The following is a 14,342-nucleotide window of genomic DNA, read 5'->3' as shown; positions in this document are numbered from 1 at the left end:
GTAAAGAAACAGCAATGAAAAAAGAGTGTAAATTAGTAAAGAGAGGTAAATAAGGGTGAAAAAGAAAATGAGTGCATAACAATGTGAACACAATATAAATTACATAATGCAAACTACACAATAACTTCTACAATATGTTACATTATTTATTTTTGCTGTTCTCAGAATATATTGAATTCCACTTAAATTAGTGAGTTCAAAGTCTTCATCATATAACAGCGGGAAAAAAAAAACACAATCTAAAAGATTGTGTTTAAAAAAACCCATCCAAACATACATCTCATATATGTACACTAATCTTTGATTCACTTACTTTTCCATGAGGCCAAGTAGAAGATAGTGAAGGTCCTTTTGGTAGAAAAAAAGTCTGCTGTTCCTTATGAGTTCCATTTCATCGACTTCCTATGAAAAAAGATCTAAAAACATCATACCATACACAATCCTCACGGCCAATTTGTGTCTGATATATCGGTATTTTTTACTTTGAGATCCACTTAAAGTATCTACATGAGATAAATAATTTCAAATATTAGATTAACTAACTAACTAACTAACTTTTATTAACTATTCCCGTCTTCAAAGGCCAATTCCCTTTACTAAAACTTTGGTTTTAAAAACACTAGATAAGAATTTGTAGAGTCATAAGGCAAACGTTGTTTATAAGTTAAATGAGAATCATTGCAGTAACTCCATCCATTTTCAGATTTTAAGTAGCATGTATAATGTCCTGAGGTGGTCGAAGGTCCATCATGATAAATAATAGCTTCAGTTGTAAAGGTCCTTCCAGAAATTGATAACTGAGAAGCCACAAAATTTTTGATAGAAGTTGTCAATTTAGTTCCATCAGGTCTACATCGTTGGAAAACTAAAATGATATACTGCCCATACCTTTGTATAAATAATGTGGACAGCATTGTACAGTTACATTGGGTACACACCATATTATGATCTGCTGCTTTAACTAGATTTTTAAAAGACACTGATTTACAGTCTGGTAAAGTCAAATATATAAATCTTTCAGTGTCTATTGTAGTAGTACTTGATAAACTACAATTGTGGCAGTCATGCTGCCATTGATAAGAAAGACTGAAAAGATTATCTACATCTACACCTTCATCTTCCAAAACACCAAACATATACATTAAAAATTCCTGACAATCCTGCTGAATGTTCTGTGAAAATTTATCTTGACCAGAACACAAATCTAAAATATTTCGAATTTCTGTTACACTTTCTATTTGTGCTGTAACACTGCTACATTTCTGAAACACAGAATTCAATAAACCACACAATCTTTGATCCCGATTTTCAACAATCTGTTCTTGTAAACTTTTAAGAAAAAAAACAACATTAACCACTACATTAGCATAGCAGTTGACACCAGAACTGTTTTCAAACTGAAATCCAACAACATTTTCTCCACAATTCTTTTTCTTCCTGTTTTCAATTACAGTTTTCTCTACTTTTTGTCTTTTTGCAACTACCTCACTACAATTATCCTCATTTCTTCTTTTTCGGCCTACCACACGTTTTTCAAACAGAGGATATTGAGGCAAATGTGGAGCATACTCTCTTCTTAACCTATTGTATTCTTTAACACAATCTAGATCGGCAGAAATATTTGTCTCATCACATGCAATCAAATACAATCCTGATAAAGTTCTGACTCGAGATAATGCCACATATGCCATACCCTCTTTAAACACAGATCTTCCAATGTTCACCAATGCACTATCTACACTTAAACCTTGAGATTTATGAATTGTCACTGCATACGCCAAACAAACAGGAAACTGTTTTCGGCGAACATATAAGTCTTTTACAAGTAAAAATCTAGCAGAACAACGACTTATTTGTTGTACTTGTTCAATGCCATCAAATTTTATTTTTAAAAATTCAATTCCATCTCTATTTCTGTAATTCACAAAATCAACAACATAACCCATTGCTCCATTTACCAGACCGCTTTCAACATTTAAATTCCTTCTCAAAATGATACGACAATTTAAACACACATTCAGAGTCTTTTCAAAACCAGCTGTTTTTGAAATACTTTTCTCCAATGAATGCAATTTAATTTTCAAATTTTCTGACAAAACAATTGTTGCACCCATATGCTCTATTTTATCTATTGCTTCTAGTTTCACAATCTCTTCATTTTCTAAGTCTAACATTTTTTGGTTGAAGATGGAACATTCTTGCAGAGTTGGCATCAAACATATCCCAGATTTCTTCTCAGTCATTTTTTTAAAAATATTCTCTGGAAGAATGTTTTCATTTGGATACAAATTTGAAATTAATCGACTATGCAAAGCTTTTTTCCCTTTCTCAGTCATTTTTCCAATTCTTACATCTTGTAGAATATTTTTATAATCTTCATCCTTGGCCTGTCGCATATTTTGAAGCAGTTCAGCATATTTAAAATTTAGCCATATATTAACATTTCCAATGCTTCCAAGGGACTTCCTGGTATCTTCATGCGTGAGCATTTTAAACACTGGTTGTCCTTTTACTGGAGTCAACTGCAATGGATCTCCAAAAACAATAATGTGTTTTCCTCCAAATAACACATCATAGTCTGTTTTAAGAATTTCTTGCATTCTCAAATGCACAAAAGCAAGCATTAGATTTGAGACCATGCTTACTTCATCTATGATAAGAAGTTTCATTTTCTTCAAGACTCTTGAAACTTCAGAACACGCATCTCCAGATAGCTTGTTGTAATGCAATTTATTATCATGTTCAACTGGCAGCATCAATAAACGATGTAGAGTAATCCCTTTAATGTTATGTGCTGCCAGACCAGTTGGAGCAGTTACAACACAAGACAGTGGTGAATCAGTCCTTTTCTGCAGATAACTTGCAACGGCTTTAATTAGAAAACTTTTTCCTGTCCCCGCTTCTCCACTTACATACAGTCGGACAGGGTCAAATAATATACATGAGCACTCTTTTTTCTCATGTCTGAATCCATGTTCAATCTGCTCTGTGACTTCATCATATATCTTTTTCTGCTCAATGTTTAGTTGCGTTACCAAATCTTCTAAGTTAACTCCATCCTCTTGAGCTTGTTCCATAGCTCTTTCCACCTCATCCATGGCAGTGGCAGCTTCATTTTGGATAATTGGTCCTCCTAGTGGATCCTGGCTCCATGAAGTAGAACTCTGACTATCTTGAGAACTGTTTCTAGCTATCTCTTCAGCAATTGTGGTTTCTTGCTCCATTTCTTCATTCAACATTTGCAGATAATTTAGAAAAATAGGACATTCTATGGTATCCTTAGTTGCATTAAAAGAGTCTTCATAACAGAGAAAATCTCCAAGTAGTTCCTCTTCTGTACGCCATGGCTTAAAGAGTTGCAAAAGAGCTAAGTAGTAAAATTCTCTTTTGTCTGGAACTTCACAACTCAATTTTCGATGATTAATCAAATGGCCTTTTTTCTGCTTCACTAGACATCCTTCATAGCCAATGAGTGCATATTTTCCATTATTGATATCTTCTGTGATGTTCCTCTTATAACTGTAGTTTTGAAGAACTTCATACAAACATGTGTTCTCAAGGTGAGTACTTCTATTTGGATAGTATGTATCCAACATATTTGTCTTCAAAATATCTGTACTGTTTGGTTCTTTTTCCGCCAAATATTCAATTTCTTGTACAGATTTCAAAACTCGGTTTCGTGTGGCAGCAAGACCAAGACTCACCCAAATGATTGTTCTTGATTTGGCATAGAGACTTGCTGATGATAACCGATCAGAACATTCATATGCTCCAATTTCTCGATGCGACAACATCTTCAGACTGAAACTGTATAATTTCTTGCTTAGACTCTTTTCATGTGAAATGTCCTCCCACATTTCCTTCAGTTCTGTCTTTTCTTTTTTGGTGATGTAAGATGTCACATATCGAGCCACAGCAATAGAGTTGTCAGCAACGAACTGAATATCCATGTTAGCATTCCACATGGACAAAATCACTGGGTTGTAATCGTTGATGTACTTAGATTCTTCATTTCTTTTCAAATTATATGTGTTTTTGGGAGATTTTCTCGTCACAGTATGTCGTAGAGATGACATCAAATTATTTACTCTTCCCTTAGAAATCACTGGTCGAGGAAATGCAAAACGACATTTCGTGTAGTACTTTTCCTTGTTTTTAAATTTTCGACGACAGTACTTTCCACAACGATGAGATTGAAAACGTAAAACTTGTTGCCTTAAATTGTTTTCTTCAGTAGATTTTGGAACAGCACATGTTGAATACTCTTCAATGAAACTCATCACTGTTTCATCTGAATCTGTTCCAAATTTGGGTGCATCTTTAATCCACAACAACATATGTATATGAGGAGCACCTCTCGCTTGATATTCCTTCCTCCAAAAGAAATCCAAAACCTCTCCAAGGGGAGGATTTTTTTTGTTGGTAATAAAAGACATCATAGCTTCAAATCTATGATTAAAATATCTGCAAACATTCACTGGATCTAAAGAACACAGTTCTCCTGGTGTTTTCAATTCTATATTTGGTATGTTTTCATTTGCCTCTCGTAGAAATTGAAGTAAATCGTCCCATGCATACTCAGCACAGCTAAGAGTGAGGAACCATGTAGGAGTTCCTAAGTTTCTTAGCATACATTTCAATTCTCCATGACGACGAAACCAATACTCATTGGTTCCACGTTGACATGCCATGAGATTGATTAGCTGAGATTCCAAAATACTGTCTTGCAGATTAACTTTCTCCATAAAGTCCCTTGCACATACATTTTGCAAATGAGGTCCACTTTTTAATATATGATTAACTGCATAAGAAAGCCCAGACAAATCACTTTCAAACAGTAGATGAAATAAATATGGAATGCATTGACGAAACCTTGGATCTTCTGCATATAATCTTAGAGTCCGGTATTCAGCTGCAGGAATTTGAACTGGTCGATCATCATATCGTCCACCACAACCTGTTGGAAATAATTGTGGAAAACAACGAGCTTCCAAACTTTCTTCCCATACACTAATGGGACTTCCTTTTGCTGCCTTCATTTGAAACAAGTCAATTGCATTTCCCATTACTTCTTTGGAATGCAAAGGATGAACAGTATAATGTTCATATATTTCTTCAGTTCTAGACACATCAACTTTTTCAATTTGACCAACTGAAGAATCACTATCTTCTTCTGTAGCTGTTTCCTCAACTCCAACACTTACATGTTTGTAGTACTCATTGTTTTTAACTAAATACAACGTTGCCTTCTTGACTTTTTTAACATCCACTAAATCTTGCCAAATTTTCTTACTCTTTGTTGGAACCCCATTAACTAGAATAACTAAAGGATCTTCTTCTACTCTTTCTACACCAATTGTATTAATATTTTTCTTTACATCTAGAGGCAAATAAACAACTCTTCCCTTTAATCCTCTCAGTAAATCTGATGGAGGCAATTTCCCTGTCTTAGGCTCCATGCGTACAATAGCCTGAAAAGGATGGACACATTGAATCAAAATAGATTCATAAGTATTTAGATCCATCAATTCAGAAGGAATATCTATCAACTGAAGATTATTATAAACTGCTCTTGCAGGCATTCTATTTTCATTTAATTTTTTCAAACAATAAGTGCAAATACGCTGATCCAAACTCAAATCAAAAGAATTCTCCACCAACAAATAACTTACAAAATCCTCCCATTCACTATTATTTTCCAATTCACTTTTTGCATATAAATCAACTAACCTAGTCTGAATTTTATAATGAGTCCGTCGACAACACACACAAGTTACATTAGGCCTCTCACTTGATTTCACCTTAAACTTGATAATTTCCTCATCAAACTTTTCAATACTTGAAATTTGTCCATTATCTTCTGCATTGCCATCCATTACTATATCTATTTCTACACTGTCCTCTTTGTTCCCAAAATAACAAAACTCAATTTCTTCACAAATAGTCTTCACATCCACTTCAGATCCATGCAAAAGAGCACTATTTAACTGTTTAAGCTTAAGTGCAGGACTTTTTGCATAATACAACTTCCTCACTAATTTCCTTACGTTATTATGATGCACTGCTAACATCCTAAAATGATGAAAAACACTCCGACAAACTTTTCTAGAAAGACATGCTAGTGAATGCCCTTGCAAACCTGTGCTTTCTCTCACTCTGCAAGGATCTAACTCTTGCAGGATCTTCATTTTTTGTTTGAGACTTTTTTTACTATATGTACGTAAGAAATTTCGAAGCAAATCAATTGATTCCTGTCGCACACTACAAATACTACTGCATTTCCATGTGTACACTGGACCCTTAGTACGTCTCCCTAAAACTTCATCAGCTAACACCTCTTCTGCATCTCTAGGTACAAGTTTCTCTTTTTCCATCACACAACTATCTTTCACCTCATAGGCACGACCACTGGTGTCAACCGCATGCACCAAATCATTTTCCTGAAAGTAACTCTCCTCATTAAAAAAAGGCTCAGAACTTGAACTATGCATCCATTCACCAGAAAATACTTCACAAAAATTACTCCGATTAATAATTCTTTTCCATCTACTGTTCGATTTGAAAACATCCATTGCCTTATTAAGTATCCTAATTCTATTGATTATTAAAATAAATAATTTTTTCTTAACTTCAAAAGCCTGATCAACAATCTTTTCTACACTTTTCTTTTTCTTGTAAAAAGCAGCTTTTAGTTTACTTTTCTTTTCATTTTTTAGCAAATTTAAAACTACCCTATTGCGAAACATTCGCCTACGAATGTCCCTAAAAACATTTACCCTTCTATTGCTAACCATTCTCTTCTCTCCTGGTCCAATGGAAACAATTTTTGTGGGCTTCTCTTTCCTTTTTAGATTTGTTGACTTTTTCTGTATATTCACATTAGCAATTTCATTTTTTTTCCTACGACATATGTTACGAAGAAAAGACTTAATTGGCTTACCAGAAGCTTTTCTGGTGTTTTTTGAAGTAGTTGTTGAAGAGGATTCCATAAACTCTGTTGTTGATGTTCTCCTTTTCCGTATGGTATTTTTGATTTTTCTTTGCCTTGAAGGCATTTTTGCTTGCTTTTCAGAAGTTGATTTGAATCTGTTGTTCTGTTAAAAAAACACATGAAAGACCACTATTAGCAAACAACAAAGTAATGTTAAAAAGCAAACAATATAAACAATAAATTGCAACATATTTAAGTTTATACAATAGCAACTCATGGCTTTATTTTTAAAGGCCTTGCGCCACCAGTGCGTCACTTATTACCCATGTTTAAAGTCAAGCATCAGCTGCACATGGCATTCATAAATAAGGGCCAAATGCATATACCAATCAATTGCACCCAAAAATCGATTTTTGAATAACATGTAAGGAACACTGCACAGAACCTATGTACAACCAATCAATATCATCAAACAAAGTCAGGGCCTTATTTATGAAAGCCTTGCGCCACCAGTGTGTCACTTATTACCCATGTTTAAAGTCATGCATCAGTTGCACATGGCAATCATAAATAAGGGCCAAATGCATATACCAATCAATTGCACCCAAAAATCGATTTTTGAATAACATGTAAGGAACACTGCACAGAACCTAAGTACAACCACTCAATATCATCAAACAAAGTCAGGGCCTTATTTATGAAAGCCTTGCGCCACCAGTGCGTCACGTATTACCCATGTTGAAAGTCATGCATCGGCTGCACATGGCAATCATAAATAAGGGCCAAATACATATACCAATCAATTGCACCCAAAAATCGATTTTTGAATAGCATGTAAGAAACACTGCGCAAAACCTAAGTACAACCACTCAATATCATCAAACAAAGTCAGGGCCTTATTTATGAAAGCCTTGCGCCACCAGTGCGTCACGTATTACCCATGTTGAAAGTCATGCATCGGCTGCACATGGCAATCATAAATAAGGGCCAAATACATATACCAATCAATTGCACCCAAAAATCAATTTTTGAATAACATGTAAGAAACACTGCGCAGAACCTATGTACAACCAATCAATATCATCAAACAAAGTCAGGGCCTTATTTATGAAAGCCTTGCGCCACCAGTGCGTCACGTATTACCCATGTTTAAAGTCATGCATCGGCTGCACATGGCAATCATAAATAAGGGCCAAATACATATACCAATCAATTGCACCCAAAAATCGATTTTTGAATAGCATGTAAGAAACACTGCGCAAAACCTAAGTACAACCACTCAATATCATCAAACAAAGTCAGGGCCTTATTTATGAAAGCCTTGCGCCACCAGTGCGTCACATATTACCCATGTTGAAAGTCATGCATCGGCTGCACATGGCAATCATAAATAAGGGCCAAATACATATACCAATCAATTGCACCCAAAAATCAATTTTTGAATAACATGTAAGAAACACTGCGCAGAACCTATGTACAACCAATCAATATCATCAAACAAAGTCAGGGCCTTATTTATGAAAGCCTTGCGCCACCAGTGCGTCACTTATTACCCATGTTTAAAGTCATGCATCAGCTGCACATGGCAATCATAAATAAGGGCCAAATACATATACCAATCAATTGCACCCAAAAATCGATTTTTGAATAACATGTAAGAAACACTGTGCAGAACCTATGTACAACCAATCAATATCATCAAACAAAGTCAGAGCCTTATTTATGAAAGCCTTGCGCCACCAGTGCGTCACTTATTACCCATGTTTAAAGTCATGCATCAGCTGCACATGGCAATCATAAATAAGTGCCAAATACATATACCAATCAATTGCACCCAAAAATCGATTTTTGAATAACATGTAAGGAACACTGCACAGAACCTAAGTACAACCACTCAATATCATCAAACAAAGTCAGGCCTTATTTATGAAAGCCTTGCGCCACCAGTGCGTCACTTATTACCCATGTTTAAAGTCATGCATCAGTTGCACATGGCAATCATAAATTAGGGCAAAATACATATACTAATCAATTGCACCCAAAAATCGATTTTTCAATAACATGTAAGAAACACGGCGCAGAACCTAAGTACAACCAATCAATATCATCAAACAAAGTCAGGGCCTTATTTATGAAAGCCTTGCGCCACCAGTGCGTCACGTATTACCCATGTTGAAAGTCATGCATCGGCTGCACATGGCAATCATAAATAAGGGCCAAATACATATACCAATCAATTGCACCCAAAAATCGATTTTTGAATAACATGTAAGGAACACTGCACAGAACCTAAGTACAACCACTCAATATCATCAAACAAAGTCAGGGCCTTATTTATGAAAGCCTTGCGCCACCAGTGCGTCACGTATTACCCATGTTTAAAGTCATGCATCGGCTGCACATGGCAATCATAAATAAGGGCCAAATACATATACCAATCAATTGCACCCAAAAATCGATTTTTGAATAGCATGTAAGAAACACTGCGCAAAACCTAAGTACAACCACTCAATATCATCAAACAAAGTCAGGGCCTTATTTATGAAAGCCTTGCGCCACCAGTGCGTCACGTATTACCCATGTTGAAAGTCATGCATCGGCTGCACATGGCAATCATAAATAAGGGCCAAATACATATACCAATCAATTGCACCCAAAAATCAATTTTTGAATAACATGTAAGAAACACTGCGCAGAACCTATGTACAACCAATCAATATCATCAAACAAAGTCAGGGCCTTATTTATGAAAGCCTTGCGCCACCAGTGCGTCACTTATTACCCATGTTTAAAGTCATGCATCAGCTGCACATGGCAATCATAAATAAGGGCCAAATACATATACCAATCAATTGCACCCAAAAATCGATTTTTGAATAACATGTAAGAAGCACTGTGCAGAACCTATGTACAACCAATCAATATCATCAAACAAAGTCAGAGCCTTATTTATGAAAGCCTTGCGCCACCAGTGCGTCACTTATTACCCATGTTTAAAGTCATGCATCGGCTGCACATGGCAATCATAAATAAGGGCCAAATACATATACCAATCAATTGCACCCAAAAATCGATTTTTCAATAACATGTAAGGAACACTGCACAGAACCTAAGTACAACCACTCAATATCATCAAACAAAGTCAGGCCTTATTTATGAAAGCCTTGCGCCACCAGTGCGTCACTTATTACCCATGTTTAAAGTCATGCATCAGTTGCACATGGCAATCATAAATTAGGGCAAAATACATATACTAATCAATTGCACCCAAAAATCGATTTTTCAATAACATGTAAGAAACACGGCGCAGAACCTAAGTACAACCAATCAATATCATCAAACAAAGTCAGGGCCTTATTTATGAAAGCCTTGCGCCACCAGTGCGTCACTTATTACCCATGTTTAAAGTCATGCATCAGCTGCACATGGCATTCATAAATAAGGGCCAAATACATATACCAATCAATTGCACCCAAAAATCGATTTTTGTTTAACATGTAAGAAGCACTGTGCAGAACCTATGTACAACCAATCAATATCATCAAACAAAGTCAGAGCCTTATTTATGAAAGCCTTGCACCACCAGTGCGTCACTTATTACCCATGTTTAAAGTCATGCATCAGCTGCACATGGCAATCATAAATAAGGGCCAAATACATATACCAATCAATTGCACCCAAAAATCGATTTTTGAATAACATGTAAGGAACACTGCACAGAACCTAAGTACAACCACTCAATATCATCAAACAAAGTCAGGCCTTATTTATGAAAGCCTTGCGCCACCAGTGCGTCACTTATTACCCATGTTTAAAGTCATGCATCAGTTGCACATGGCAATCATAAATTAGGGCAAAATACATATACTAATCAATTGCACCCAAAAATCGATTTTTCAATAACATGTAAGAAACACGGCGCAGAACCTAAGTACAACCAATCAATATCATCAAACAAAGTCAGGGCCTTATTTATGAAAGCCTTGCACCACCAGTGCGTCACTTATTACCCATGTTTAAAGTCATGCATCAGCTGCACATGGCATTCATAAATAAGGGCCAAATACATATACCAATCAATTGCACCCAAAAATCGATTTTTGAATAACATGTAAGGAACACTGCACAGAACCTAAGTACAACCACTCAATATCATCAAACAAAGTCAGGGCCTTATTTATGAAAGCCTTGCGCCACCAGTGCGTCACTTATTACCCATGTTTAAAGTCATGCATCAGCTGCACATGGCATTCATAAATAAGGGCCAAATACATATACCAATCAATTGCACCCAAAAATCGATTTTTCAATAACATGTAAGAAACACTGCACAGAACCTAACTACAACCACTCAATATCATCAAACAAAGTCAGGGCCTCATTTATAAAAGCCTGGCGCCACCAGTGCATCACTTATTACCCATGTTTAAAGTCATGCATCAACTGCACATGGCAATCATAAAAAAGGCCAAATAAAAATACCATTCATTTGCACCCAAAATCGATTTTTAAATAACATGTAAAAAACACTGCGCAGGACTTATATACTAACATACAATTTCACTTCTAAAACATAACTATCTGCTTCCAAATATTCTCCATAGAGAAAATAAATCTCTATCTAAATTAAATGAATCATTACTTACCTTTAGAAATGCTTTTGGAGATTGAAAACAGTGTCAGACACACACACCAATTTTTCTTTAGCAGAGGAAAAGGTGTGCTCTCAATACACTGAAACCAAGACTGGCATAGAAAATCTCTATCTTTGTACACATATGCCTTAATTCAACCAATGAAAACTCTTCCCTCACTATTTTCAAACCAACACCCATCCCCCTCTCAAACCTTTCTATCTGTTACCATAGCAACTCCCTCCTAACTGAACTCTAAGGTTCAAAAGTTTATCTTACAATGTTGCAAATTAACTCAGCAAGGATGTTTGACCTGTCAATACAGCAGCCTATACAGGGTATTTTTGCTTTTGGTGACTTTTTTTAAACCATTCAAATTGCTTCTTTCACACAACATAACCATGCACCCTAACTTTCAGTTTTCAACTATCTGAATCCACCAATCATTGCTAGTGATTCAAGAGCACAGAAACTCCACAATTATTTTTTTGTGAACTCCTACTGTTCCAACTGCCATTTCATTCCCACACTTCATCTGACTGGACCAGAACCTTCTCACATCATGTACTCTGTTTGGGTTATTGGACATAGCTACATCCACTGGGCTCAAAGGTATGCAGCTAGCAGAAATTTTCATAACCTTGATTTATCAAATGTGGAAATCAAGTGGATTGGCCACAGAGGATTAAAATGTCACCAATTGATACCATTGGTGAAAACCTTTTTGCATCTGCCAGAACCTGACCTTATAATTGTGCACTGTGGTGGAAACGATCTAGGCACATTAACTGGGGTAGGTCTGGAAATGCTATTAAAGGACACCTTTCATCAATTGATGATACTTTTTCCCCACACTGCCTTGGTATATTCCAATATATGCCAAAGACAGAAATGGAACTGGTCCAACCAATTTGGTCCACAATTTGAGAAAGCACGGAAACATGTAAATAAATCTGTTTCTGCTTACATGAGAGACTGTGGAATGGGTTCATTATACAATAATAACTTGCGTTACAACATGCAAGACATCTACAGAGGAGATGGAGTGCACTTCTCAGATGAGGGGAATAGAATATTCCTCCTGAATTTAAGAATGTGTATTGGAACCTACTTGTAGGTACCTAAATCAACCACAGAACCCAAAAGCTCTTTTCAGAGCTACCCTAACTCTGATCATTCAAAGCGTTTACTTTTTTCTAACTTTTTTCACTATTTTTCACCAAAGTACGCGTACGAGTACGCTTAAAGGTGCGCGCACCAGGCGCTCCCCCCGTGGAAAATTAAAGAATTTTTTTTTTTTTTTTTACGTTTATGAGCCTCCTAAGCCCCCCTCAGAAAACCTAGAGGGTCAAGAAGTCTCTACAGTTCCCCCTTCTATCCATTCCGAACATTGTTTACCCTCCATCTTGTGTCTCGATTGTTCCGAAACACAAAATGGATGACTCCCGTTACGCTGCCCGTGCGCGTACTGGAGCGCGCACTAGTAAGCGCAAAATAAAAAAAGGTGGGAAAGTAATTTACGGAAAACCCAATGGAGACACTTTCATCAAATATAGAATACGCCCTACTACATAGCAGTCCCTACCATTTGCCCAAATTTGGTGAAATTCCATTGAGACATTTAGGCTACAGGCCTGTCTAAATATCCTGAGGTAAATTACATGACAAAAACACACTTGTAATGTTAGAATTTACAACCAATTAAAAAGTATCTCTCATTTTCTACGATTTTTTCCTGTCGTTTGATTGGTTAAGTACAACAATATATATAAAAGAAGAGAGGGAAACACAGCCATTTTGACTACTGCTTCCTGAAGTACACTTGAAAACAAATTTCACTGTCAACTTCAACTAATTTCTCTAAGGTAACTTCTAATTATGGAAGTATATTGTACACGTTAAGTTTATTTCTTAAAAAATATTCTGTTAGTGATATGCTATCCCTCTTTAATAGTTAGAGATAGACATAGACTTCTCTGTAATAGTTATGGATTGAGTTAGGCTTCTCTGGTATACTAGCTCTACTAATATAGTTAATTTATATGCAATTTTCAGAAAGAAAATGGAAGGAGAAAATAAGGCAAATGATACTTCTATCAAAGTAAAGGTGGAAAAACCAGAAGATGAAAAAAAAGAAGTTGATTTCATGGATGACTCTTTGGATGAACAGTTTATAGAATGTTTGGAAGAAATTGAATCATGTACATATAATTATGAGGAAATTCCGGACAATATTATGTTAGAAATTTTATTAAATTATGAAAAAGAATCAGAGGAATAAATTTATCTTTAATAATTTCAATTGTTTCAGACAATATTCTTTTTTATATGTAATTCATGAAGTATTACCAAAAATGTTTAAAATATAAAGTGAGACTTATAGTATACTGTTCAACTATTTTTCTGTTACATAGTAAGTTTACTCATAGTTACTACCTTTCTCCCACTATATTATCTCATATGAATATTTTACACCTCATTTTCATAAGTGAACAGGACAGACTACTCATGATCCCCTAGAAATTCTCAGGGAGTGCTTAAAAGATCTGTTTCTCCTTTCCAGACAGACTATATTATGAATTCCTTATACCACAAAAAATACAATAACAACATGCAAGATGTCTACAAAGAAGATGGTGAACATTAAATTTAAGTCTCTTCATTAGTACCTACATGTAGGTACTTACATAAAATAAACAAATAAAAAAAAAAAACAATTCATAAACATACAATTTTTGAAGTGATTATTTTTCCATAGTACCCTCCCCGATACGCTC

General features: G+C 35.6%; 1 long non-coding RNA gene across 1 annotated transcript; it reads right to left on the bottom strand.

The window, feature by feature from the left end:
* Window positions 1–313: 313 nt before the first annotated feature.
* Window positions 314–11,660, bottom strand: LOC147707134 (uncharacterized). The gene is made up of 3 exons (XR_015296442.1): window positions 11,578–11,660; window positions 6,941–7,094; window positions 314–402 (listed from the first exon to the last, which is right to left on the bottom strand). It is a non-coding gene; the product is annotated as an uncharacterized LOC147707134 (long non-coding RNA).
* Between the last annotated feature and the right edge of the window lie 2,682 nt (window positions 11,661–14,342).

This window comes from Lissotriton vulgaris, chromosome 6 (genome assembly GCF_964263255.1).
Source record: "Lissotriton vulgaris chromosome 6, aLisVul1.2, whole genome shotgun sequence".
NCBI lineage: Eukaryota > Metazoa > Chordata > Amphibia > Caudata > Salamandridae > Lissotriton > Lissotriton vulgaris.
The sequence above is the reverse complement of the archived record's forward strand: the minus strand, read 5'-3'. Positions and strand labels throughout refer to the sequence as shown.